At 42.1% G+C, this 26335-nt stretch overlaps 1 protein-coding gene across 1 annotated transcript in view; it reads left to right on the top strand.

Annotated features, from left to right (window-relative positions):
• Positions 1-5869: 5869 nt before the first annotated feature.
• The window catches only part of ctnnbip1 (catenin, beta interacting protein 1), an 85823-nt gene continuing 65357 nt past the window's right edge, over positions 5870-26335 (top strand). Inside the window, exon 1 of the mRNA XM_073032247.1 lies at positions 5870-6012. The gene's annotated coding sequence lies outside the window, so the exon portion shown is untranslated. The remainder of the gene's footprint in view (positions 6013-26335) is intronic.

Below are 26335 nucleotides of genomic sequence, written 5' to 3'. Positions count from 1 at the left end.
CACGGCAGATACCCCGACGACACACGGGTCTCCCATCATGACACCGACCCTCGATCCACCCGCCTCCAGTGCCCCGTGACCCTAGGCTTCCGAATTCGAGTTGGCCTCTCAGGCTGAGCCTTTGGCGTGCCGACCAACGACCAGTTATGGAACCCCGAGAGCGAGTCCCATTCCTGCAGAGAACCGTAATCAGCGAGTAACTCCAGGTCAGGGTCTTCAAAAGAACCCTGAAAGGGAAAAATAGAGATATTAAAGATGGAAATAGAGCTGTTTCTGAAGATGCAAGCAAAGGAGTCGCCGTTAGGCACCATTAATCCTCCTAAGCTCCGCCTTCTTACATCCTGAATGGTGAGGATCTTCAATGATGATTGCTTCCACCCTGCACCATTGCTGCAATGTACAACAAAGAGGGGATTGAAAGCAACAGATCCATTCAATAGTGCTGCCCATACCTACCCCTCCAGGTCCAGCACCAACCTGCCATGGAAATATATCACCATTTCTTCAATGTCACTGGGACACAGTCCTCGAACTTCCTACCTACCATTGAGCACATCTACAAGGAGTGCTGTTGCAGGAAAGCAGCACCATCATCAAGGACCCCCACTGTTTGATAATAAATTTACTTTGAACTATCAGCACTCTGGGAAGGCCTTTCCCAGAAGGACAGGAGCAATTCAAGAAGGTAGCTCACCACAAAGGGCAGTAAAATCTGTCTGCACCCCATGAATTACCAGTAAATAAAAATGACATCTCCGAATTCCGGGCCGAATTGCAAGTTTACCAATGAAAATGATTAGTTGAATGTTTTTCTTTATTTTTCCTGTAAATGCCTGCAAAGAATAAATTTCAAAGTAGTGTATGGTAACACGTTCGATCATTAAGTTCCATGTCATATGACGTGGGCGATCATGATCTTCCATGACCATGACTATACTTAGCAAATTTTTCTACAGAAGTGGTTTGCCATTGCCGCCTTCTGCACAGTGTCTTTACAAGACGGGTGACCCCAGCCATTATTAATTCAATTCAGAGATTGCCTGGTGTCAGTGGTCGCATAACCAGGACTTGTGATATGCACCAGCTGCTCATACGACCATCCACCACCTGCTCCCATGGCTTCACGTGACCCTGATTGGGGGGCTGAGCGGGTGCTACACCTTGCCCAAGGGTGACCTGCTGGCTAGCGGAGGGAAGGAGTGCGTAGAGACGTATCTCTGCGCTGCCACCCTAAACATATACATACTTTAATAATAAACTTTCTTTCAACTTTGTACTTTAAAAGGGTCATAAATTGCATCTGCTAGGGACTGACTTAGAATAGCAGGTAGACATAGGGACACGTTCAGAGCAGCAGAACATTCCTTCAGCTTGATGTCCCGCAAACAGTTACTGTCTCTAGTTGGTGCATGTGTTAGTTTTGTCTAGAAATCCTTTTGAAAGATAATTTGCTCGGCCAATCTGGTATATTTGCATAAAGTGGCCTCATTAATTCACTGTGGGAATTCAGCTAATAAAATGAGGGAGATTTTAGTGTAGAATTCCAGCTTGGAGACTGAGAAGAAGTGTCACAGCAAGAGCTGTCATAATTTGCTTCTCTCTGGACTTTCATGCCTGACCTCTTGATCATGCAGTTTTCCTGCTCATGGTGCCTTCCCCAGTTGCTGTTTTTGAAAACAAAATGAACTATAAGTGGCAGAGCAGAGTTTCAGGCTGACACTATGAACAAAGGTCTTTCAATCCCACTGTCTTTATGCTGTCTTTTATCTACTCCCTGCAAAGTGTTTAGATAAGGCTTCCCAGGAATCAAAGATAATTGTATTTATTCACTCTCAGGGTCTAACAGGGTTAGCATTATTTGTCCTTCCTTTAATTAGCTCTTGATCTCAATAGGTTGCTAGGCCATTAGAGAGGGAATGAAGAGTGTGGATCCAAATTTAGGCCGGACCTGACAAATGCAGCTTTCCTTACCTGAAAGACATCAGTGAACTAAATAGTTTTGTAGCAGGCTGGTAGGTTCATGATAACAAATTATTCCAAATTTATTTGGTTGAATTTAAATTCAGTTAAACTCATGTCTCTGGCGGGAGCCTACTGCTAGCTTTTACAGTACCTTTGATTGGGACTTATTTCCCACCGCTGTCTGTAAGGAGTTTGTACGCTCTCCCCGCGACCTTTTGGGTTTCCTCCAGATGCTCCAGTTTCCTCCACAGACCAAAGATGTACGGGTTAGTAAGTTTGGCGCGTGCTAATTGGCACAGGAAGCATGGCAATACTTGCAGGCTGCCCCCAGCACATCCTCGAACTGTGTTGGTCGTGACACCAATGACTCATTTCACTGTATGTTTCGATGCACATGGAGGCCTTCAATTTCTTGCAGACATTCACAGTAGAACAAAGAAATACGATAGAATCAGTAAAAAACTACACAGAAAGATTGGCAAGCAGCCAGTGCCCTAAAGAAGACAAATTATGCAAATATAAAACAACAAATAATAATAAAAATTAATTAAGTAAATAAATAATACTGAGAACATGATTTGTACATGATGCTCTTTGCAAAGTCACACATCTCAGATTTTAATGACAAGCCCTCCAAAATGTTTTAACTTTGCCCCTTCCTAGTGGAATCACCTTAACATTTACTCTATAGTAGGCCTCTGTTGGTCAGGGTCAATCATGGACCCTGGCAACAATTTAAAGTTTTTTTACACAGAGAGTGGTGAGTGCGTGGAATGGGCTGTCAGCAACGGTGGTGGAGGCGAATACGATAGGGTCTTTTAAGAGATTCCTGGACAGGTACATGGAGCTCAGAAAAATAGAGGGCTATGGGTAACCCAAGGTAATAACATGTTTGGCATAGCTTTGTGGGCCGAAGGGTTGTGCTGTAGGGTTTCTATGTTATACCTGTTCCTAAGAAGAATAATGTGAGCTGCCACAATGACTATAGCCTGGTAGCACTCACATCTACAGTGATTAAATGCTTTTGAGAGGTTAGTCACAACTAGAATGAACTCCTGCCTCAGCAAGGACCTGGACCCATTGCAATTTGCCTAGAGCCACAGTAGGTCAAGGACAGATGCAATCTCAATGGCTCTCCACACGGCATTAGACCACCTGGACAACACAAACACCTACGTCAGGATGCTGTTCATCAACTATAGCTCAGCATTTAATACCATCATTCCCACAATCCTGATTGAGAAGTTGCAGAACCTGGGCCTCTGCACCTCCCTCTGCAATTGGATCCTCGACTTCCAAACCGGAAGACCACAGTCTGTGCGGATTGGTGATAACATGTCCTTCTTGCTGACGATCAACATGGGCGCATCTCAGGGGTGTGTGCTTAGCCCACTGCTCTACCCTCTCTGTACCCATGACTGTGTGGCTAGGCATAGCTCAAATACCATCTATAAATTTGCTGACGATACAACCATTGTTGGTAGAATCTCAGGTGGTGATGAGAGGGTGTACAGGAATGAGATATGCCAACTAGTGTAGCAACAACCTGGCACTCAACACCAGTAAGATGAAAGAGCTGATTGTGGACTTCAGGAAGAGTAAGACAAAGGAACACATACCAATCCTCACATTGGGATCAGAAGTGGAGAGAGTGAGCAGATTCAAGTTCCTGGGTGTCAAGATCAGTGAGGATCTAACCTGGTCCCAACATATCGATGTAGTTATAAAGAAAGCAAGACAGTGGCTATACTTTATTAGGAGTTTAAAGAGATTTGGTATGTCAACAAATACACTCAAAAACTTCTATAGATGTACTGTGGAGAGCATTCTGACAGGCTGCATCACTGTCTGGTATGGAGGTGGTGGAGGGTGGGGTGCTAATGCACAGGACAGAAAGAAGCTGCAGAGGATAATAAATTTAGTCAGCTCCATCTTGGGTACTAGCCTACAAAGTACCCAGGACAACTTCAAGGAGCGGTGTCTCAGAAAGGCAGCGTCCATTATTAAGGACCTCCGGCGCCCAGGGCATGCCCTTTTCTCACTGTTACCATCAGGTAGGAGTTACAGAAGCCTGAAGACACACACTCAGCGATTCAGGAACAGCTTCTTCCCCTCTGCCATCCGATTCCTAAATAGACATTGAGTCCTTTCACACTACCTCACTTTTTTAATATATAGTATTTCTGATTTTTTACGCAATTTTTAATCTATTCTATATACATAATCTGTAATTGATTTATCTGTTATTATTATTTTATTTTGTGTTTTTTTTCCTCTATATTATGTATTGTATTGAACTGCTGCTGCGAAGTTAACAAATCTCATGTCACATGCTGGTGGTAATAAAGCTGATTCTGATTCTGAGTGGTGCATCCTAGGTATACGCAGGCCAGGGCTGTGTAATATGGAAATCAAGCTATTGCCCATGTAACAAGCTCCCCCTCTCCATGCACCTGATGAACCCAAAGGAACGGCAGAGACCGATACAGCTTGACACCAGCGGTGTTGCAGGAGTTGCCAGTCAGCGTTGAACTCAATGTAGGACTGCCAGCTCCGGACTTTTCCTCAGGGTTTACTCAAGGCAGTGGTTTCTTCTCCTAACTGAGCTGCCAGCCATGGTTGCTTAGCCTTATCTGCTTAAAGCCACTGGTTTGAAGGCACCAGTAACCCACCTTTGCCCCTTCTCCTGTCAGTAGACACAGTTCTGCTGGGCTTAGTAGCTAAGCCACACGTAAAGGCCAGGAGCTGAACTTGGTTGTCAAAGACTATTTGAGGTGCACACCATTGGGAGCATTTAATAGGTAGTGGGAGCTTGTCCCCATTACCACCCCCAACTAAAACAATCTTAGGTAACTATCTACTCTGTAATGATCATAAATTTAGGAAGTTCACCTACAAAATATTGTCCAACTTCACTGGCAAGATAAAGAAAATGTCATCTACATCTCTCCCTTCCGCCTTCCCCCATCAACCCCTCCCTCCCCCTTTACCCATCACCCCTACTGTCCCAACCCCCCTCTCCTTCCCCATCACCTCCCTTCCCCCTTCCCCATCACACTCTCCCTCCCCATTTCCCATCACTCCTCCCCTTCCCCATATCACCCCTCCCTCCCCTTCCCCATATCACCCCTCCCTCCCCTTCCTCTTCCCAGTCACCCCTCCCTCCCACCTCCCTGCCCCAATCACTCCCTCTCTCCTCTTCCCCATCACCCCTCCCTCCCCTTCCCCCTCACCTGTCACTCCTGGTTCCCGTTTCCCCATCACCCCTCCCTCCCCCTTCCCCATTATCACTCCCTCCCACCCTCCTCTTCCCTGTCACCCCTCCCTCCCTCCCTGTCACTCCTCCCCCTCCCCGTCACCCCTCACTCCCGTTTCCCCATTGCTTCTCCCTCCCCCTTTCCCCATCACCCCTCCCTCTCCCTTACCCCATCACTACCTCCCCCCACCGTCTTCCCCGTCACCCCTCCCTCCCCTATCAACCCTCCCTTCCCCTTCCCACCCTCCCATCACCCTTCCCTTCCCTTCACCATCACTCCTCTCTCCCTCCCCGTTCCCCATCAGCCCCTCTCTCCCTCTCCGTTCCCCATCACCCCCTCTCTCCCTCCTCTTCCTCATCACCCTGCCTTTCCCTCATCATACCTTCTTCCCCTCTTCCCCCACCCTCCTCCTCACTTTCCCCTCCACGCCTCCCTCCTCTTTCCCCTCCCCACTACCTCCAGCCCCACCCCTCAGCCACTCACACCCTCTCACCTCTCCCACACTGGACCTGGGACCCCTCCCTAGCGCCCCCACCCGGCCCCTCCGCCGCGGATCGGAGGACCGCCTCACAAAGACCCGCCAGCTCCCCCTGGCGGCGCCAACCGGCGCTCCCCACTGGAGCTGCCTCGCTGCCGCCCCCCATCGGCGGAGCGCGCGCACTACCCGGCGGGCGCCCGGCGCGGCCCGGCCCGTCTCACTTGGCCGCTCAGCTCCTGTCCATAAAGCGCCGGTACTCTCTCACAGCCGGGTACGGCAGGCGGAGGCAGCCTCGCAGGAACGCGGCCAGCAGCGGTAAGAAACCGCCTCTCTCCGTGTTTCCCTGTGGGTGGATGGTTGGGGGGTGGGGTCTCGGGTCTTTGCTCGGCGTTACCGCCGGTTCCGGAGTCGCGCCGTCAGGCCCGGGGCCTGGGCTCCTTGGCAACGGCCGCTTTGTCCCGCTGCGTCCGGGCCGCTCTCCTCAACGGCACCAACTCTTAATTATCTGTGTTGCTAAGGAGATGGCTGAATTGCTTCCTCTGTGTCTATGACTGCTGCACATCCAGTAAATTGTTCAGTGATGGAATGAAACAAAGATTGTGTTGTTTGGCAGCGTGTTTCCCAAAATCGGTTCATTGTTCTACCCCCTGGTTCAGCGAGATGTCTGTCATAGTGGGGATGCGCTGTGTATCGAGGAACTGGGCTTTAAAGACACAGAATTAAATTATATATTAATTTCGGTCCTTCATTAGAGTTACAAAAAATGTAAATTGCCGAAGCAGCACGCACAAAATGCTGGAGGAACTCAACAGCATCTTCCTTTTTTATCCAGTCCTAATGAAGGGTCTCGACCTGAAACGTCGACTCTTTATTCCCCTCCATGGATCCTGCCTGACCTGCTGAGCTCCTCCAGCATTTTGCGGGTGTTGCTCTGGGTTTCCAGTGTCTGCAGAATTTCTTGTGTGTATGATTTGCCGGAGCAGTACAGACAGTTCTAGTGTGGCACCATTGGAAACTAAAGATCTGCAGATGCTGGAAATCCAGAACAACACAGATCATTAAGGACCCCCGTCACCCAGGTTATGCCTTGTTCTCATTACTACTATCAGGGAGGAGGTACACTCAATGATTCAGGAACGGCTTCTTCCCCTCTGCCATCTGAATTCTGAATGGACATTGAACCCATGAATACTACTTTTTTTGCCATACTTATTTAGTTTAACTATTTAATATATATAATTACTGTAATTCACATTTTATCTATTATTATGTATTGCATTGTACTACTACTGCAAAGACATCAAATTTCACAACATGCCAGTAATATTAGATCTGATTCTGATTCACACTCAAAATGCTGGAGGAACTCAGCAGGTCAGACAGCATCTATGGAGAGGAATAAACAGTCAACGTCTCTGGCTGAGACCCTTCATCTGGGTTGAAAAGGAAGGGGAAGAAGCCAGAGTAAGGTGGGATGAGATGAGGGAGTAGAAGCTATCTCCACTACTCCTTGCTTCATTCTTCCTCCCTACCCACCTACCTTCCCCTTAACTGTGTGTGTGTGTGTGTGTGACTATTGGAATTGCTTTCTTTAGCTAAGGTGTGAAAGAGCCCATAACACTTTTGTGAAGAATAACAGGAAGATTACTCCAGACCTAACCATTCCTCATTCAGGATTGCAAAATAAGCAAATTAAAAAGTGCTTTCTGTCTGTGTTTATTAACATCACAGCAGTGAATATACCTCAAAAGTTATTCATGTGATGTTGAGTATCACTGTGTGTTAACTTGGCCAGCAATCGTGTCCTGATGAAGGGTCTCGGCCTGAAACGTTGACTGTTCATTCATTTCCATTGGTGCTGTCTGACCTGCTGAGTTCCTCCAGCATTTTGTGTGTGTTGCTCTGGATTTCCAGCATCTGCTGTCTCTTGTGCCCGGTTGTTCAATGATAGATATGGATCTTCAAGTTTATTAGGTTATCTTTGCCAGTAAATGTGCTTTGTGTTGAAGAGGCTGTTGAGGGAAGAGTGCTGCTGAAGAATTGTGCCATAAAATGATCTGTTCATGTGAAACACTGAAACGGGCTGTTCCTCAATTTTTAGTTCATCTTTAGAGTCAGAATTAGGTTTAATATCACGGACTTATGTCATGAAATTTGTTGTGGTAACAGTACAGTGTTACAAATGAAAAAACTAAATTACAAAAAGATCATGAGACATAGGTGCAGAATTAGGCCATTCAGTCCATTGAGTCTGATCCACCATTCCATCATGGTTGATTTATTGTTCCCCTCAACTCCATTCTCCTGCCTTTTTCCTGTAATATATATAATAAGCTGTGCAAAAGGGAGCAAAAATTTTGAGGCATTCATAGAAGCTGTTCTTAAAATGTTGAGTATGTGTCTTAAGATTCCTGTACCTCCTCCTTGGTGGTAGTAATCAGAAGAGGGCATGTCCTGGGTGATGGGGATCCTTAATGATAGGTGCCTCCTTTTTGAGGCTTTGCCTTTTGAAGATGTCCTCAATGCTAGGGAGGTGAATGGTTGAATTTACAAACCTGCTGCTTTTGCTGATCCTGTACAGTGGCCCCTTCATAACAGATGGTGAGGCAACCAGCTGAGGAATGAATTCATTTCCTACAACACAATCTCAGATTTGCATTGCTGTTAATTTTAAATCTTGATTTGAAAATTAGACGTGCAATTACTTGTCTGGCCCATACGAGTCTGTTGTCAACTGGGTTGAGTTGACAGCTTTGTAAGAGGTATGGGTTTAGCTAATTGAAATAGTGAATCTCCAGTAGTATTCATAGGCCAAATTGGTCTGCTTGCTTTTTTAAAAAGACATGAACTTCCTGGAATGAAAGGGTATGTCTGGGCCTGTTCTCACTGGAGTTTTAGAAGATATGGGGGGGGGGGGGGGTGGAATTTCATCAGTCGAATATTAAAAGACCTAGATAGAGTGGATGTGGAGAGGATATTTCCTTGTGTCATAAATGCCAGAGGGCACAGCCTTCAGAACACAGATGAACAGGAATTTCTTGAGCCAGATGGTGGTGAATCTGTGGAATTTATCAACATAGACAGCTGTGGAGGCCAAGTTGGATATATTTAAAGCAGGGGTTGATAAGTTCTTGATTAGTCAGGGTGTCAAAGGTTATGGTGAGAAAGCAAGAGAATGAGGTTGAAAGGGATAATAGATCAGCCATGAAGGATGGCAGAACAGACTCGCTGGGCAAATGTCCTAATTCTCCTCCTATGGCTTATGAAGTTATGGAATTTGTATCTATGATAGGATGTTCAAAGTGCTTTACAGCTAATGAAGTACTTGGGTGTTATTGGTTACAACATTGTGTGCTGTTCCTCTGTTGTACTGACCTATGTTCTATAGAACCCCTGTAGCAAGCAGCCAGTTTGTGAGCTGCAGATCCCTGGAGCAATGTGATAATGATCACTCACACTCTTATGCCCACCTGAGAGAGCAGTGGGGAAGATCACACCTACCTACAACAGTCACCTCTGGTATGCAGACACCAACTCTGGATTTTTATGCTGAAGCTTCTGGAGTGTAGAGAGTAGACGGAAGCTGGAAGACCCACTGAGAGACATCAGTGCAGGACAGCGTTCGAAAATTTAGAGAAACTAATGCTGGTGTGGCAGAGGACTGCAGGATGGAATTACTTATGATTTGTGGAGGATACGAATCCAAACCTTCTGTACTGCATTTATATGTTTCTCTCGACATTGGCTGAGGTATCTTGTATCTCTAACATCCCAATCAGATGGCAATGAATTTGAATCCCACTAATCCCTTTGCTAATCAGAGTTATCTCACCTTCCAATTTCTATCACTGTTTTACTAACCCCTACCATCACCATTCATCTCTTCCTCCCCTGTCCCCTTCACCTCTTTATACTGGCTATCTCCCCTTTAAATTCCCCAACCCTTCCCACCACCACCACCACCGTCACCCTTCTCCTGCCTCACCCGTTCCCCTTACCTCTTCATGCTGGCATCAAGGAGTGATGCCTCAAAAGGTGACCTTTTATTAAGGACCCTCCCCCCCCCCCCCCCCCACCACCATTACCCAGGACATGCCTTCTTCTCGTTGTTACTGTTAGGACGGAGGGACAAAGGCCTGAAGCCACACATTCTGTGTTTCAGCAATAGCTTCCTCCCTCTGCATTACATTGAACACTGCCTCACTTTTTTAATATAAAACACTTCTGTCTTCGCACTATTTTTAATCTATTTAATATTTGTATATATACTACCTGTAATTGATTTCTCTTTTTTTTCCAATGTTATTGTGTGTTGCATTGAACTGCTGCTGCTAAGTTAACAAATTTCACAATGCATGCCGGTGATAATAAACCTGATTCTGCTTCTGGCTATCCCTCCTTTACATCCCCATTTTCCCCCACCCCCCCACCATCCACCATCCCCCTCACTTTTTTATATTGACTATCTTCTCTTTACATTCTCAGTCCTGATGCGGGGTTTCGACCTGAAACATCAACCATCTCTTCACCTCCACAGAAGCTGCCCGACCTCTTGAGTTCCTCCAGTGGCTTGTTTTTTTTGACAGAGAGAGGAATTCCAGTGCCATCAGCAACTCCAAATGTTTAGCAGTTCTACCAAATGCCTCTGAGCCAGGGTGTTGTGCTCATAACAATTCCACATCTCAGTTCATCACACTCGTGTACTGTACATGCGACAAATAAAGCTAATTTATCTTTCTTTCACATTCAAAAGAAATCTGGCATCTCCCTTTCTTTCTTTCTATTACAATTTGTCATTTTCTCTGATAAACATACATCCAACCTTTATGTATTTTGTACAATTGCAAGACACTGCTAGATATTAAGAACATCAAGTGCTGAAGGTCTACCTGAAAGACTAAATACTCGATTGAATTGATTTTTTTTGTCTTCAATTTTGAGGATATGTTACTGAAGCAAGCATTTAATACCCATCTCTTAATTCTGTAATTTCTCAGAAAAGCAGTGACTACTTTTAAAGAGTATTTGTGGTGCTAAAGATGCTGTGTAAACTTGCATTCTTTCTTCATTCATATGTAGATCCTAAAGAGGTCTTGGGGTGATCAAAGGGTTTTTATATGAGTATAAAAGACTGGGTTGTAAAGTGCTTTATGTCTAGCATCAGGCTCCCAGGTAGCATTGGGGAAATGCTACACTGTTGGGAGGCTCAGGAACTTTGAATAAAGTTTAAACATATGTTTACCAATCTTGTCAGAAGAGATCTAAAGAGATTATTTCCTTTTGTGAGAGATTCTAGAACTAGGTCATCTTAATTTATGAAAATGATTGAAGGGTATATAATGAGCACAAGCACTTAACTACTGCTATTAAATACTGTGTCACAGATTTTTTTGTTCAGCTCACAGGTCAGACAGGGTAACAATTTCATGCCTCCTTTGAAAGATGGCATCCTCTAACAGTGTTGCGTTACCCCAGTGCCACATGGGAGCCTCAGACTAGATATTCTATTAGCGAGGCTCTACAGTGGCACTTAACCACCATGAATGGTATTATATAGCACAGCAGTCACTTGCTTACCATCACCTATCTTACAGCCCAGCACCCCTGCCGGGGTAGAGGCTGCTAACAGCAGCTTGCCAGAGACCTCTGAGCTGAGCCAGCCTTTCGAGTTGTCCCCGGGTGTAGCCCAACTTAAGGTCTTTCTTCTCCAAGAGATGTGGCCTTTGGCATTTCTGTTGGGCCTTTACAGGATAGAGTTTTTAGTCCCTTGCCCAGTCCTCGTTTTGCAGCCAGGCTTGGGACTGTTCGTGGCAGAGTTAGAATAACAGTTAGTGTAATACTATTATGGTATCAGCGACTCGGGTTCAATTCCACTTCTGTACATTCTCACCATAGGTTTCCTCCCAGTACTCTGGCATTCTACACTGGAAAGATAGTAGATTAACTGGCCACAAGGGTCAGTTATTAGATTAACTGGCCACAAGGGTCTGATTGCACAGCTTGGGTTCATTGGGAAGAAGTGCCTGCTACCATGCCATATCACGACAAAAAATTAATACAAACAAAATATACTTTATAACCATAGAACATTACAGCACAGAAACAGGCCTTTTGGCCCTTCTTAGCTGTGCTGAACCATTTTATTGCCTAGTCCCACTGACCTGCACCTAGAGCATATCCCTCCATACAACTCTCATCCATGTACCTATCCAAGATTTTCTTAAATGTTAAAAGTGAGCCCGCATTTACCACTTCATCTGGCAGCTCATTCCACCCAATGTTCCCTTTAAACTTTACCCCTTCACCTGTCGTGGTTTCTTATGCCCCACAAACGACCAGGAGACACAGAAGATTCTTCAAGAAGGGTTAAACTTTAATTTGCAAATCAAAGCTGAGACAGTCAGTGAGCTAGTCGCTGATTGCCCACCGATCCTTGTGCATAGCATTTTTTATAGCAATCTCCTGGTTTAGTTGCATTAGCATATCCAGTCGGTCTACAGTTGCGTATCACCAGTACATCAGCTCCTGACTTCCCACTATTGTTTCTACCCATTAACTTAATCATGTTCTAATCTACTTTTTGGGCCACGTATTACCTCATCCCTGGCCACAGTTATCTCTTAGCTATCATTTATCTCTCATTAGCACACCATTATCTTCTTATTTGGCTACATTCTTAAGTCACTGATGTGTTCAATAGTACAGAGACAATACAGAGATTTCATTCTCCTACTAAATTGGATACATACATAGCAAATAGCAAACACAAAGCTGACTACATAGTTTTGGTTACACAGCAAACAATGCAACTTTATACTCCAATACACCCTTAACCCATGTCCTCTGTTTTTTTTCTCCCCTAGCCTCAGTGGAAAAAGCCTGCTTGCATTCACTCTATCTACACCCATCATAATTTTATATACCTCTATCAAATCTCTCCTCATTCTTCTATGCTCCAGGGAATAAAGTCCTAACCCATTCAACCTTTCTCTATAACTCAGTTTCTCAAGTCCCAGCAACATCCTTGTAAACCTTCTCTGCACTCTTTCATCCTTATTAATATCTTTCCAGTAATTTGGTGACCAAAACTGCACACAATACTCCAAATTCGGCCTCACCAATGCCTTATACAACCTCACCATAACATTCCAACTCTTATACTCAATACTTTCATTTATAAAGGCCAATGTACCAAAAGCTCTCTTTACCACCCTATCTACCTGTGACACCACTTTTAGGGAATTTTGTATCTGTATTCCCAGATCCCTCTGTTCTACTGCACTTCTCAGTGTCCTACCATTTACCTTGTATGTTCTACCTTGGTTTGTCCTTCCAAAGTGCAATACCTCACACTTGTCTGTATTAAACTCCATCTGCCATTTTTCAGCCCATTTTCCCAGCTGGTCCAAATCCTTCTGCAAGCTGTGAAAACCTTCCTCACTGTCCACTACACCTCCAATCTTTGTATCATCAGCAAATTTGCTGATCCAGTTTACCACATTATCATCCAGATCATTGATATAGATGACAAATAACAATGGACCCAGCACTGATCCCTGTGGCACACCACTAGTCACAGGCCTCCATTCAGAGAAGCAATCCTCCACCTCCACTCTCTCTGGCTTCTCCCATTGAGCCAATGTCTAATCCAATTTACTACCTCACCATGTATACCTAGCGACTGGATCTTTCTAACTAACCTCCCATGCGGGACCTTGTCAAAGGCCTCACTGAAGTCCATGCCTTCCCTTCATCCACATTCCTGGTAACCTCAAAGAACTAATAGATTTGTTAAACATGACCTACCATGCACAAAGCCATGTTGACTCTCCCTAATAAGTCCCTGTCTATCCAAATACTTGTAGATCCTATCTCTTAGTACTCCTTCCAATAATTTACCTACTACTGATGTCAAACTTACCGGCCTATAATTTCCCTGATTACTTTTAGAGCCTTTTTTAAACAACTTTAGATGCATAATGATAACAGAATACATTTAATGCTACATAAAGGCAAGTTTTGGATGGCAATTGGGGAATCTTTGTCAGCAAGATTAAGCTGACTAAATTCCTTTAGTGATGAATATTAAAGTGAAGACGTGATAAAGTTGTATATGATCACAAAGGTCTCCTTCATGTGCTCCGGTTTCCTCCAGCATTCCAAAAATGTACTGTTTAGTATAGTAGTTAGTTGCATGTGTGTAATTGGGCAATGTGGACTCATGCCAGAAGGCTCTTTTACTATGCTGTGCCTCTAAATAACAAGATTGAATCTCACAATTATCTGACACAAGTACTGAGCCACATCTGATACAAAAGTTACTGAAGAATAGCTTTAGGAAGAGCTGTTATAATGCTTAGGTATACTGTATTGCAGAATGTAACTAATAGGTTGTCAGATTGTTTCCACAGCATTTGAAATGTAAAAGACTGTTTTTCCAGACAAATCAGATTTGTGGAAATTTGACATGAATGGGATTGGATTCATTTCCAGGTCGAATTCTTTGAGCGGAATGGGAATCAGGCTTTGCCTTCTTTTTCTGTGGACTCACTTATTTCAAAAGCTATCACAGGTTGGAAATTGAGCTTTAGAATTCTCTTTCAGCTGAGATTGGGGTCCTTATGTGGAATTCCTGGGTGGAGATTTGCCTTTTCAACAACATTTGTTGTTATATTGCAAAATAAAGATGTAAATGTTTTTAACCAAAAATGGAAGAGATTGCTGTATCTTTAATCTATTTTCTCTTTGAGGAGATGGTTTAACATTTGCAAGTTAAGTGTCTTATAATTAATTTTCCTAGCCCACTGCAGAGAAGAATTTTAGAATCAGGTTTAATATCATTGGCACATGTTGTTAAATTTGTTGTTTTGTGACAGTAGTAGTATGAAATCAGTATTTATAACACTGCCAAAAATTCCTGAAACTATTGACTGCAAAAATTATCGAACAATCAGTCTTAGGAGTCACATAATAAAGATGTTGTTGAGAAATGCTCTGAGTGGAATTAAAAACAAGTTAAGGCCAAAAACTTCTACACTGCAATATGGGTTTATTGAGGATAGAGGAACTAGGAACACAATTTTCATACTACAAATGCTTTCAGAAATGGCAATTAAATATCAAAATGATGTCTTATGTTTTATTGATTTCACTAAAGTATTTGATAAAGTGCAAATTTCAAATTCTCGCTAAACTAAACATTGATGGAAGGGACCAACAATTGCTTCAAAATTTATATTGGAATCAAACGGTAGCGGTAAAAATTGATGATGATATAAGCAGTTGGACTAAAATTCAACGAGGAGTTAGACAGGGATGTATTGCCTCACCGGAATTATTTAATATCTATAGTGAAATGATTTTCAGAGAAATAGAAAACCTAGATGGAATAAAAATTGGAGGTGTTAACATCAATAACATAAGATAGCAGACGATGCCACCCTAATAGCAAGTGATGCTGAAGACCTACAAATCCTCCTAAAGTAGTACAAACAAGTGCAGATTTTGGTCTAACCATCAACTGTTTAAAAAAAACTAATGTATGGTGGGACATTGGAAAAAAGTTGAATTTCCCCATGGGGATGAATAAAGTATCTATCTATCTATCTATCAAAACAGCAGGATACTCCCAACTGCCAATTGTACATTGGTAACCAAGAGATTGAACAAAAGACCGGCTTTAATTAACTTGGTAGCTTTATATCATGAGATGCTAAAAGTAAAGTAGAAATAAGAAGATTTGCCATTGCCAAAACCAACTTCCAAAAAATGAGACCCATTTTTACCAACAGACACATTTCTATGACAACAAGGCTTGGGCTACTAAAATGTTACATCTGGTCAATCTTGCTGTATGCTTCTGAAACATGGACTATAACACCAGAACTCCAAAGAAACTTAGAAGCAACAGGAATGTGGTTTCTTAGAAGAATGCTGAAAATATCATGTAGAGATAGGGTAACAATGAGACTACTCCAACGTGCCCATACAAAAAGATCTTTAATGAGAACATTGAATGAGAGGAAACTTAATTTCCTGGGCCAGGTCATCGGAAAGGGAGAAATAGAATACCTTGCATTACAAGGCCGTATGCCTGGGAAACGCAGAAGAGGAAGACAAAGAAGAAAATAAATGGACACTGTGAAAGAGCTAACAAATCTAAGTGTGTGAGATATCATTGATGCTGCAAGGGATCGTTTGATGTGGAGAGCCATGATCGCCCAAGTGTGTAACGCGCAAGGCACATGAAGAAGAAGTATGTTGCAATACATAATAATAACTATGTTACAATAAGAAATATATAATTAGGTAGTGCAAAAAAGAAAAAAAATAGGTAGTAGCTGTAGATTCATTGTCTATTCAGAAATCTGATGGTGGAGAGGAAGAAGCTGTTCCTAAAACTGCTCCTCTACCTCCTCCTTGATGGTAGTGATGAGAAGAGGGCCTGTCCTGGGTGCTCTAATCTGCTTCAGTAATGTGCATTGGCCCCAAACGTAAGAAAAAGAAATGTCATTGTTGATGTATTGTCTGTATTACAGCCAAGCGGTGCAGCAACGTAGCGATTAGTGCTTTTGAAGTGCCAGTGATCACTGATGAGGTTCAATTTCCACTGCTGCTTGTAAGGAGTTTGTACATTTATTCCCATGACCATGTGGGTTTCGTCCCATGTTTCAAAGACATACGGTTAGGGTTAATAAGCTGCGGGCACGGCAGGACCTGCGGGCTGCCCAGCACAATCCTCGCTGATTTCATTTGACGCACTGGCACATTTCACTGTATGCTTCGATGTACATGTGACAAATAAAGCTATTCTCAAAGTTCAAAGTAATTTTTTTATCAAAGTACATGTATGTCATATACTACCCCAAGATACATTTCTTACAGGCATTCATAATACACAGAAACACAATAGAATTGGTAAAAAAAAAAACACACATAGCAGAGATAGACAAACAACCAATCTGCAAAAGACAATAAACCGTGCAAATACAAAAAGAAAAGAAGAAGAATAATAATAAATAAGCAATAGATATTGAGGACACAAGTTGTAGAGTCCTTAAAGCGAGTCTATAGGTTGAGGAATCTGTTCAGAGTTCAGGTGAGTGAAGTTATTCCTCTAGTTCAGGAGCCTGATTGTTGAGGGGTAATAACTGCTCCTCAATCTGGTGGCCCTCTTGAACCTTCAGGATACTCAAAGGTTGGGCATTAGTGTGAGGGTGGTTGAATGGTTGTAGCTGTATTGGGTTTTATAACCTTTTCTATTGTCTAATTATGCATTACTTTGCAGAAAATGATTTAACAGTAAGCACTCATAGCAATAATTGCTTGTGGGAGGTATTTCTCTTATCAGAAGCTGAGCAAGGAGGCTTGTGAGAATTTGTCAGTATTAAGAGGTACCTGGGAGCTTGTCAGTCTAAAGGACATCCCTTTGGAACAGAGTTGAGGAAGAATATCATTAGCCAGATGGTGGTGAATATGTGGAACTCATTGTCACAGGTGGCTGTAGCAGCCAAATCACTGGGTATATTTAAAGGGGTGGGTGATAGGTTTTTGATAAGTAAGGGCATCAAAGGTTATGACGAGAAGGCAAGAGAATGGGGTTGAGAGGGATAATAAATCAGCCATAATAAAATGGCAGAGTCGTCTCGATGGGCTGAATGGCCTGGTTCTGCTACTATGTCTTATGATCAGAATCAGAGAGTGTCTCACAGAAAAGTTTGCACTTTAGGAGCCATTTTTAATATAAGCTCATAAATATTCAAATATAAATCTCGGGTCTTAAGAATCCATGCTATGAGCACATTTTTAATGAATTATGCAAGTGTCTGAAAAGCAGTTATCTTGTTGAGAAAAAATCACATGGAAATCATTACTGTAATTATTGCTGCTGCGGCTTTTCAAAATAAATCTGTGCAGTAGATCCAAGCTGCAGTACATTAAACCATTTGAAGTAGCAATTGATGTGAGGACTTGAAAGTGACAACTCTGTGTTATTAAAACAGCACTGCTCTCTGTCCCCAGTAATGTATTAAAATGGTGGCAGTAGACTGTGCCAAACCACTTTACAGCCAGTGAAGGGTTTTTGCCATGCGCTCACTATTCTAATGTAGAAAAAGTTGAAACTAATTTGTGCAGAACAATATCACACAATCACCCATGATGTACTGTATACAGGCATGGTAGCATAGCAGTTAGCCTGATGCTATTATAATGCCACTGACCTATGTTTGTTAGGTTAATTGGTCACTTGGTGTAATTAGTGGTATGGAATTGTTGGGCTGAAAGGGTCTGTTACTGTGCTGTGTTAATAATAAATAAATAAGATGTGCTGAGGGATAAACATTGGTTTGTTCATTCCACGTTCTTGAACTTGTACCAAAGCAACTAGTAAACACAGTGCTTTGGAAAAAGTATTCAGCCTGCACAACTATTTTCACATTTTACTGAATAATTTTATAAATTTAAAATGTATTGAAGTAGACTTTTTGAGCTAATCTACAAAACTTTGTGCATCATGTCAAACAAAAAGTAAATTTCAAAAACCTGTCAACAATTTACTGAAAATTAAAAATCAAAATTGTGAAGCTGAAAAAGTATTCATCCCCTTTGTAATTACTATGCTAACTTTCCTCAAGTGCAATACTGTGTCTTACCTTACCCAAGTTCTCCATTAAATTGAGCAAAATCCCTGGGGTTGTAATACTCATTTATATGAACAAAGTTATGGGGGATGAATACTTTTACAAGGCACTGGAAAAGCTCTATAAAGTCTGTGCTGACCAGATGCACATAGTAAGATCATAAGACATAGGAGCAGAATTAGGCCATTTGGCCCATCGAGTCTGCTCCGCCATTTCATTATGGCTGATTTATTATCCCCCTCAACCCCATTATTCTGCCTTCCCCTCCCCCATAACCTTTGATGTCCTGACTAATCAAGAACCTATCAATGTCCACTTTAAATATACCCCATGACATAGCCTCCAAAGCTGTATATGGCAATGAGTTCCACAGATTCACCACTCTCTGGCTAAAGAAATTCCTCTACATCTTTCTTCTAAAGTGGCTTCCTTCTATTCTGAGGCTGTGCCCTTTGGATCCATAACCCCACTATAGGAAACATTCTGTCCAATGCACTCTATCTAGGCCTTTCAATATTCGATAGGTTTCAGTGAGATCCTTGTCATTTTTCTAAAGTCGCAGAAAGTCAATCTAACCAATATCTCAAAGTTCAAAGTAAGTTCATTATCAAAGTACATATATGTCACCATATACAACCCTGAGATTCATTTTCTTGCAGGCATTCTTAGTAGAATACACACAAAGACTAACAAGCAACCGATTTTCAAAAGAAGACAAATTGTGCAAATACTAAAAAAAATATTGGCGACCTGTTGTAGAGTCCTTGAAAGTGATTCTTTTCACACAATTTTATTTTATTCAGGTGGAATGTGATTGAGTTGGAAGCTAAATAAAGGGCTCTGTAGCTTTTAATAATGCAGGAGCGTTCAGTGCCATCATTACCTGCCCCTTGAATCTAAGGAGCATTCAAGAATAAAACTCGCTTGCTTTTATCTATAAACATTGAAATCTTCACTGTCTCCTGTTTGAAGTTTTCATGACTAGTTTGACTACAATACTGTATTCTCCTTTGTATTTAAAAGTCTATTGAAATGGACATTACAGTGACAGCATATTTCCTTAGCTGGCTCAGCTGTCAATACAAAATACTATCTGTCTGCATCTTGAGTAGATTTTATTCATCTGCCAGTTCTCCACCCATATCTGCAACTGATCTGTATCCCACTGTATTCTTTGCCTGTCTTCTACCCTATCCACAACACTACCTGATCTCTGTATCATCTGTAAACTTTCTAACCCACCCATCTACATTTTCATCCAGGTTATTTATATACATTACAGCAGTTGAGGTCCCAGTACAGATCCCTGCGGAACACCACTAATCACAGACATCCAGCTAGAATAAGTCCCTTTGTCCACTACCCTCTTCTGTGGCGAGCCAGTTCTGAATCCAAATGGCCAATTCACCATGCATCTTAATCCTCTGGAACTATGTAAACATCATCCACAGCTCTACCTTCATTAAGCCCACTTGTCATCTTGTCAAAAATCTCAATCAAGTTAGTAAAATAGGACTTGCACCACACAAAGCCATGTTGACTCTCCCTAATTAGGCCATAGTTCTCCAAATGTGCATAAATCCCATCCCTAATAATTCTCTCCAGTAACTTCCCTATCACTGACATGAGACTCACCAGTCTATAGTTTTGAGGATTTTCCCTGCTTTCCTTTTTGAATAATGGAACAATGTTAGCTGCTTGCCTGTCCTCCAGGACCTTGTCTCTGGCTAGAGAGGACTTGAAGATATTGGGCAAGGTCCCAGCAATCTCATATTCTGGGTCTCAGTAACCTGGAGTATATAAACTGTGCAAACGCAAATATAAATAAATAGCAATAAATAACAAGAGCATAAAATAACAAGGTAAAAAGTCCTTAAGGTGAGATCATTGGTTGTGGAAACATCTCAATAGATGAGTATAGTTATTCTTTTTGTTCAAGAGCCTGATAGTTGAGGGGTAGTAACTGTACTGGAACCTGGTGGTATGAGTCCTGAAGCACTTGTACCTTCTACCTGATGGCAGCAGCAAAAAAAGAGCATGGCCTGGGTTACGAGGATTTCTGGTGATGAATGCTGCTTTCCTACAACAGCATTTCTTGTAAATGTGCTCAGTGGTTGGAAGGGTTTTACCCATGATGTACTGGGCCTTATCCACTATCTTTTGAAGGATTTTGTGTTCAAAGGCATTGGTGTTCCCATACTAGGCTGTAATACAGCCAGTCAGTACACCTTCCATTACACATCTGTGGAAGTTTGTCAAGGATTTTGATGTCATGCAAATCTCTGCAGACTCTTAAGCAAGTAGAGGGTCAAAGTCTCTGTTTGATTGTAGCTTACTAAGCTTTACATTTTGTGTGTGTTGCTCAAGATTTCCCTTATCTGCATAATTTCTTGTGTTTATAGTAGTTCAAACAATTTGTCTGAAGCTTTGTAGGATGTAAATGTTGATATTGTGCTTGTTATGGGTTGATATCCATTGTCTCTCAATAAATTATTTTCGCTTTTGTTCATTCTTTTGGTTGTAAACATCCTGTAGCTGAAAAGTAATGGGAAAATTTCTGCTTTTGCCAGATCGGAGGAACAAATTTCACATTTTTTTTTCTCTGCAAAGAGTTAACTTATTTGGTAAAGTGTAATCCAGGTGTCAAGTTTGCTGACTAGCAGCATGCACCAAAATCAGGACAATGTGTAAGCGAGCCCATGCATGTGTATGTGAGCACATAGTTTTGGGGAGCTGTAAGTGAGTGATATACCTTACAGCTGTGCACTTTGTTAATGCAAATATCTAGGCAGCCAGTTATGTGGCATGCAAAAAATCATGCAGGCATGGTCAAGAGGTTCATTTGTTGTTCAAACCAAGCATCAAAATGGGGAAGAAATGTGATCTGTGACTTTGACCGTGGAATGATTGTTGAAGCCAGATGAGGTGGTTTGAGTATCTCAGAAACTGCTGAACTGCAATTAACACCTTGTTAATGAGCGAGGTCAGAGGCGAATGGCCAGACAGGTTCAAGAAGACAACAGTAATTCAAATAACCACAGCATTGGTGTATAGAACATCTCTGCATGCTCAACAGATTGAACCATGAAGTGGATGGGCTACAGCAGCAGAAGACCACAGACATTCACTCTGTGGCCACTTTATTAGGTACAGGAGGGTCCTGATGCAGGGTTTCACTCCGAATCATTGACAGTTCCTTTCTACCCATAGATGCTGCTTGACCCACTGTGATTTTCTAGAATAATATTTAATTCAAAATGCTTTTGAATGAAAGCATTTTTGAATGTAAGTTGAACTACAACCATCCTACTTTGTGAAAGCACTAAAATCAATGGTACTGTTTGAAGAGGAACCATATTCTAACCAATATCTCTTCCACAACTACCTGATCTTCTATCTCTCTGCTGTTTGTGGACATTTTCTATTGTCTGCTTCATTTCATTACATTTAATAAAATGACTGCATATTTTAAAAACTTATTTATTGTAGCATACTGAATAAAAGCTTGTCCTGAGACTTTCCTTGATCATTCTCCAACACAGAGGCATTAGATTGCAATTTAACATGATGTTTGTGAACACTGAATTGGCATATTTGTTTAATCAGCACACATTTGTATGTTTCTAGTAATTGTTCAAGGGTTGGAGGTAAGGGTATGGTTGGTGCCAACAGGAGGTTGTGGAATAAAACTAGAGCAAAGGAGGCTGTAGAATGATATTGCAGAAGTATGTAAAATTAATTAATATTAACCATTATTTATTTAAGACTTGTTGTATCAGCTTGTATTCTCTGGAGTTTAGAAGAATGAAAGGGACTGGGGGGGGGGAGGGGGGGGAACATCTCATTGAAATCTACCTAATATAGAAAGGCCTAGATTGAGTGGACATGCAGAGGATATTTCCAATACTGGGAGAGTCTAAGACCAGAAGGCTCAACTTCAAAATAGAAGGACGCCCCTTTAGAACAGAGATGAAAAGGAATTTCTTTAGCCAGGCAGTGGCGAATCTGCGGAATTCATTGGCACAGACAGCGTGGAGGCTAAGTCATTGGGTATATTTAAAGTAGAGGTTGATAGGTTCTTGATTAGTAAGGGCATCAAAGGTTACAGGAAGAAGGCAGGAGAATGAGGTTCAGGGGATTAATAAATGAGCCATGATTGAATGGCGAAACAGACTCATTATGTCAAATGGCCTAATTCTGCTCCCATGTCTGATTACTGTACTGCTGTTTTTGGGAGGTTGTAATGGTCAAATTGGATTCCATGTTTCCTACAAGTGATGACTCTTCAAAATACTTCCATTTATGAGGTTGTTATCCTGAGCTTGTTCAAGGGTATGGAAATGCATTAACAGAGCCTGCTTCCCACTGATGAGGGTTAGGTTTAAGATGAGATCGAGGAAGTTTAAAGGGGATTTAAGGGGTAAAATTTTCACACAAAGAATAGTTGATATTTGAAACTAGCTCTTAGAGAAGGTGCTGAAGACAGGAATAGAAAGGACAAAGGAATTGGGACAGATACTTGAATAAGCAGGGCATAGAGGGATATGGAATTAACCCAGCAAGTAGGATTAGAGAAGACAGACATGATGGTTGGCAAAGATGCAGTGGGACAAAGGGCGTGATTTTATGCTGCACAACTCTGATGTAGGAAGTGTTGAAACCATTCAATAAGGTTATAGGGATGTCCAGTTGAAATGATAAATATTTAAAAACTATGATGCTTCACTAAACAATACAGCCTTGGAGTGGAAAACAGGGCTTAAGGCAATGGTTCATGTTACATTTTAAAATGCCTGGTAACTTTAGAAAGAACTACAGCTGCAAGTTCAGTTGACACCCTCAAGGGGATCAAGGATTTATAATTGGTTATCTACTTCAAGGGCACGTGATGCTGCAACATGTAGAGTTGAGAAATCACAGGATTGGGGATTGGTGCTTTGGAATCAGATACACTCCATGATACATTGTGTTTCCCTAGTCAGTTGAAATATGTTATGTGGTTACTACCAAATTAACTACATGCACAAAAATCTTCTGAAAGCCTTCAACAAACTTGTATAAATTGTCCAACAAACTTTGGGCCAATTAAATTCTTACCTTATAAATGTTTGAGATCTTGATTGTAATTTAGTTTAAACAAGTTTTCTTCCTTGACCCTTTTTCTCTCTGCAGTCTCCTCTGGCTTCATAACCCTTTGAGATTCTCATGCCCCTCTATTTCTGGCCTCGATCATCCATGGATTTAATTGCTCCATTCCTGGTGGTCATGCCTTCAGCTGCCAAAGCCCAAGTTCTGGGATTCCTTCTATATTTATCTTCACCTCCCCAGCTTGCATTCCTTCCTTAAGGTGGTCTGTGACCAAGGTTTTGGCAATCTGTCCATATATTTCTTTATGTGGTTCAACATTACATTTTTGTGATTAAAAAAATATCAAAGTATTAGGATGTATTTTATTGCTCTGTGAGAAATGCTTCAGAAGTTCAAGTTGTTGACATTGCTTAAGGAATTTAAAAGCTTTTCATTTGTGGAGCATTTTTCAAGTGCCTAAGAAACAACCAACTGACAGTGGCAAATTTGTCTTGATGAAGGGTCTTGGTCCAAAACATTGACTGTTTGTTCCCCCCACAGACATTGCCTGACCTGCTGAGTTCCTCCAGCATTGATAGAACAGAACAGCACAGCACAGGAACAGGCCCTTCAGTTCACAATATTGTGCTGATCCAATTAAATTAGCAATCAAATGGACAATCTACTTTATCTCCTGCCTACACCATATCCATACCCTTCCATTTTCCTCACATTCACGTGCTTAACTAACCGTCTTTTAGAAGTCTCTAATGTATCTCACCACCCCAAGGGTTAGATTAATCTTAGAGTAGGTTAAAAGGTCGGCTGAAGGGCCTGTACTGTTCTGTTATGTTCAATGTAACGTAGGTTAGGAAAGGAGATTGTTGGGCAGTTTTTTGTTCTTCAGTTCTCCAGTAGAATGTAATTGATTTTAGGTAGTGGAGATCTGTTAATATGCAAGTCCGTCCCCTGTGGTCTCTCAAGTGAGCCACTAGGCGGTGACTGGCACCTGCACCCACACAGTGCGATTCACTGATTTATTGGTGGATGGTGGGTGAGCTGTAATAGCATTATCTAACTGCTACACTATAGTAGCACACCAGATTCTCCTCCTCTACACACTAGAGCAGGGTTATTGGTCCATGGCCTAAAAAAAGTTAGGAACTCCCTTTCTAGAGGAATACAGAAATGGTTAACTCACTGACCCACACGTCCTTGGATGTGAGAGGAAACCAAGCACGCAGGAGAAACCCACACAGTCACGGGAAAACGTTCAAACTCCACACACGGGCACCCTGGATGTCAGGATTGAATCTGGGTCTCTGGTGCAGTGGGGCAGCAGCTTCACCCACTGTGCCACAGTGCCATTCAGTAATATCACGTATATCAGTTCTGGTAAGATGAACGTGGAGAAGGGGTGCAACAAGATGTTGGGAGGTAACCCAGTAGCCAAGCATGCAAATACTCCAGTGGTTGGGGTTGTAAGTGTCAGGATAATCCAAGTCAACCAAAAATACAAAGTGGATAAGATTTTTTTTTTAATGTACTAAAATCTGCTGATGCTTGTAGACGTGCCAGAGGTTTTCAGCTGAGTAGCGGAACTTGCTAGAGTGTCACTAAGTGGACTCCCCTTGCAAATTTATGGATTTAATTTGTCTTTATTTTTGAAATAGTACATAGTTGGGCATCCATAATAGTTGGGTTTTTTATCATACTGTAACAGTTTGACTTGAGCATAGCTAGTTCTGGAACATTTGCCTTTAGTGTAACAGTACGGATGTTGTCTGGTCACATGGCCTTGGCTCTATCCAGTGCAGTCAGTGTATGGTCATCCTTGTAGAAGTCTCCAGGGGACAACTCATACCATGCAAATGTTGGGTTGAGTGTTGCAGTGCACGTCCATTCTGTTAAATTCCTGACAATATTTCTGAAGCCATCTCACCACAGCCTTGTATAAATGGAACATAGCAGCTTTACTCTTGCCTTTCTAAAAGCTTCTATTCCTACCATCTCACAAAATACATGCTCCTTGTTTCATATGGACCCCCTGCTTATGTGTGGAAATATCAGCAGCATTGGCTTTATTGGAATCTACAAACCTAGCAAATAATCCTTAATCTTAAGAGACTGCTTAGCGAAAGAAAGTAGGTTCTTGGTTGGAGGAGCAACACCTCATATTCTGTCTGGGTAGCCTTCAACTTACAGCATAAACATTGATATGTCCAACTTCTAATAATTTCATCGCTCTCCTGCTTCTCTCTTTTTCCATTCTCCCTTCTGGTCTCCCTCTGGTGCCCTTCCTTCCTTTTCTCCCCTTTTCCCATCTCTCACCTCCCAGCTTTTCACTTCATCCCCTCCCCAAACCACCTGCATCCCCCCTCACCTGGCTTTACTTAACACCTTCTAGTTTATCCTCCTTTCCCTTCCCTCGCCATCTTATTCTGGCTTCTGTACCCCTTTCCAGTCCTGATGAAGGGTCTTGGCCCAAAACATCAACTGTTTATACCTCTCCATAGATGCTGCCTGACCTGCTGAGTTCCTTCAGCAATTTTGTGTGTTTCACACTGGATTTCGAGCATCTGTAGAATCTTTTGTGTTAGGAAATAGATCTGGCAACAGCTCAGTCTGACATCAGTAGCAACCTGGCCTGTAGTTACCAATTTATGAAATAGTGAATTATATTTGCTACTTTCCAATTTGTGGGACACTTCCTAGGATGTAGAAAGTTGGAAAATGGCAAGCAATGTGTCACTATTTTGATAGCTCTCTCTTAGAATCTTAGGGAATTTATCATTATTATCTCCATTTATCACTCCAATACGTCTTTGCTAATGTTAAACTTATTTCGGTTGCTCATTCATTCTAAACTTACTGCTTTTGAGGTTCAGTATCTTCTGTGAAGACAGACACAAAATATTTGTTTAGCTTTT

The sequence above is a fragment of the Hemitrygon akajei genome, chromosome 29 (genome assembly GCF_048418815.1).
Source record: "Hemitrygon akajei chromosome 29, sHemAka1.3, whole genome shotgun sequence".
NCBI classification, from domain to species: domain Eukaryota; kingdom Metazoa; phylum Chordata; class Chondrichthyes; order Myliobatiformes; family Dasyatidae; genus Hemitrygon; species Hemitrygon akajei.
Note: the sequence above shows the minus strand (reverse complement) of the source record. Positions and strands in the feature narration are given on the sequence as shown.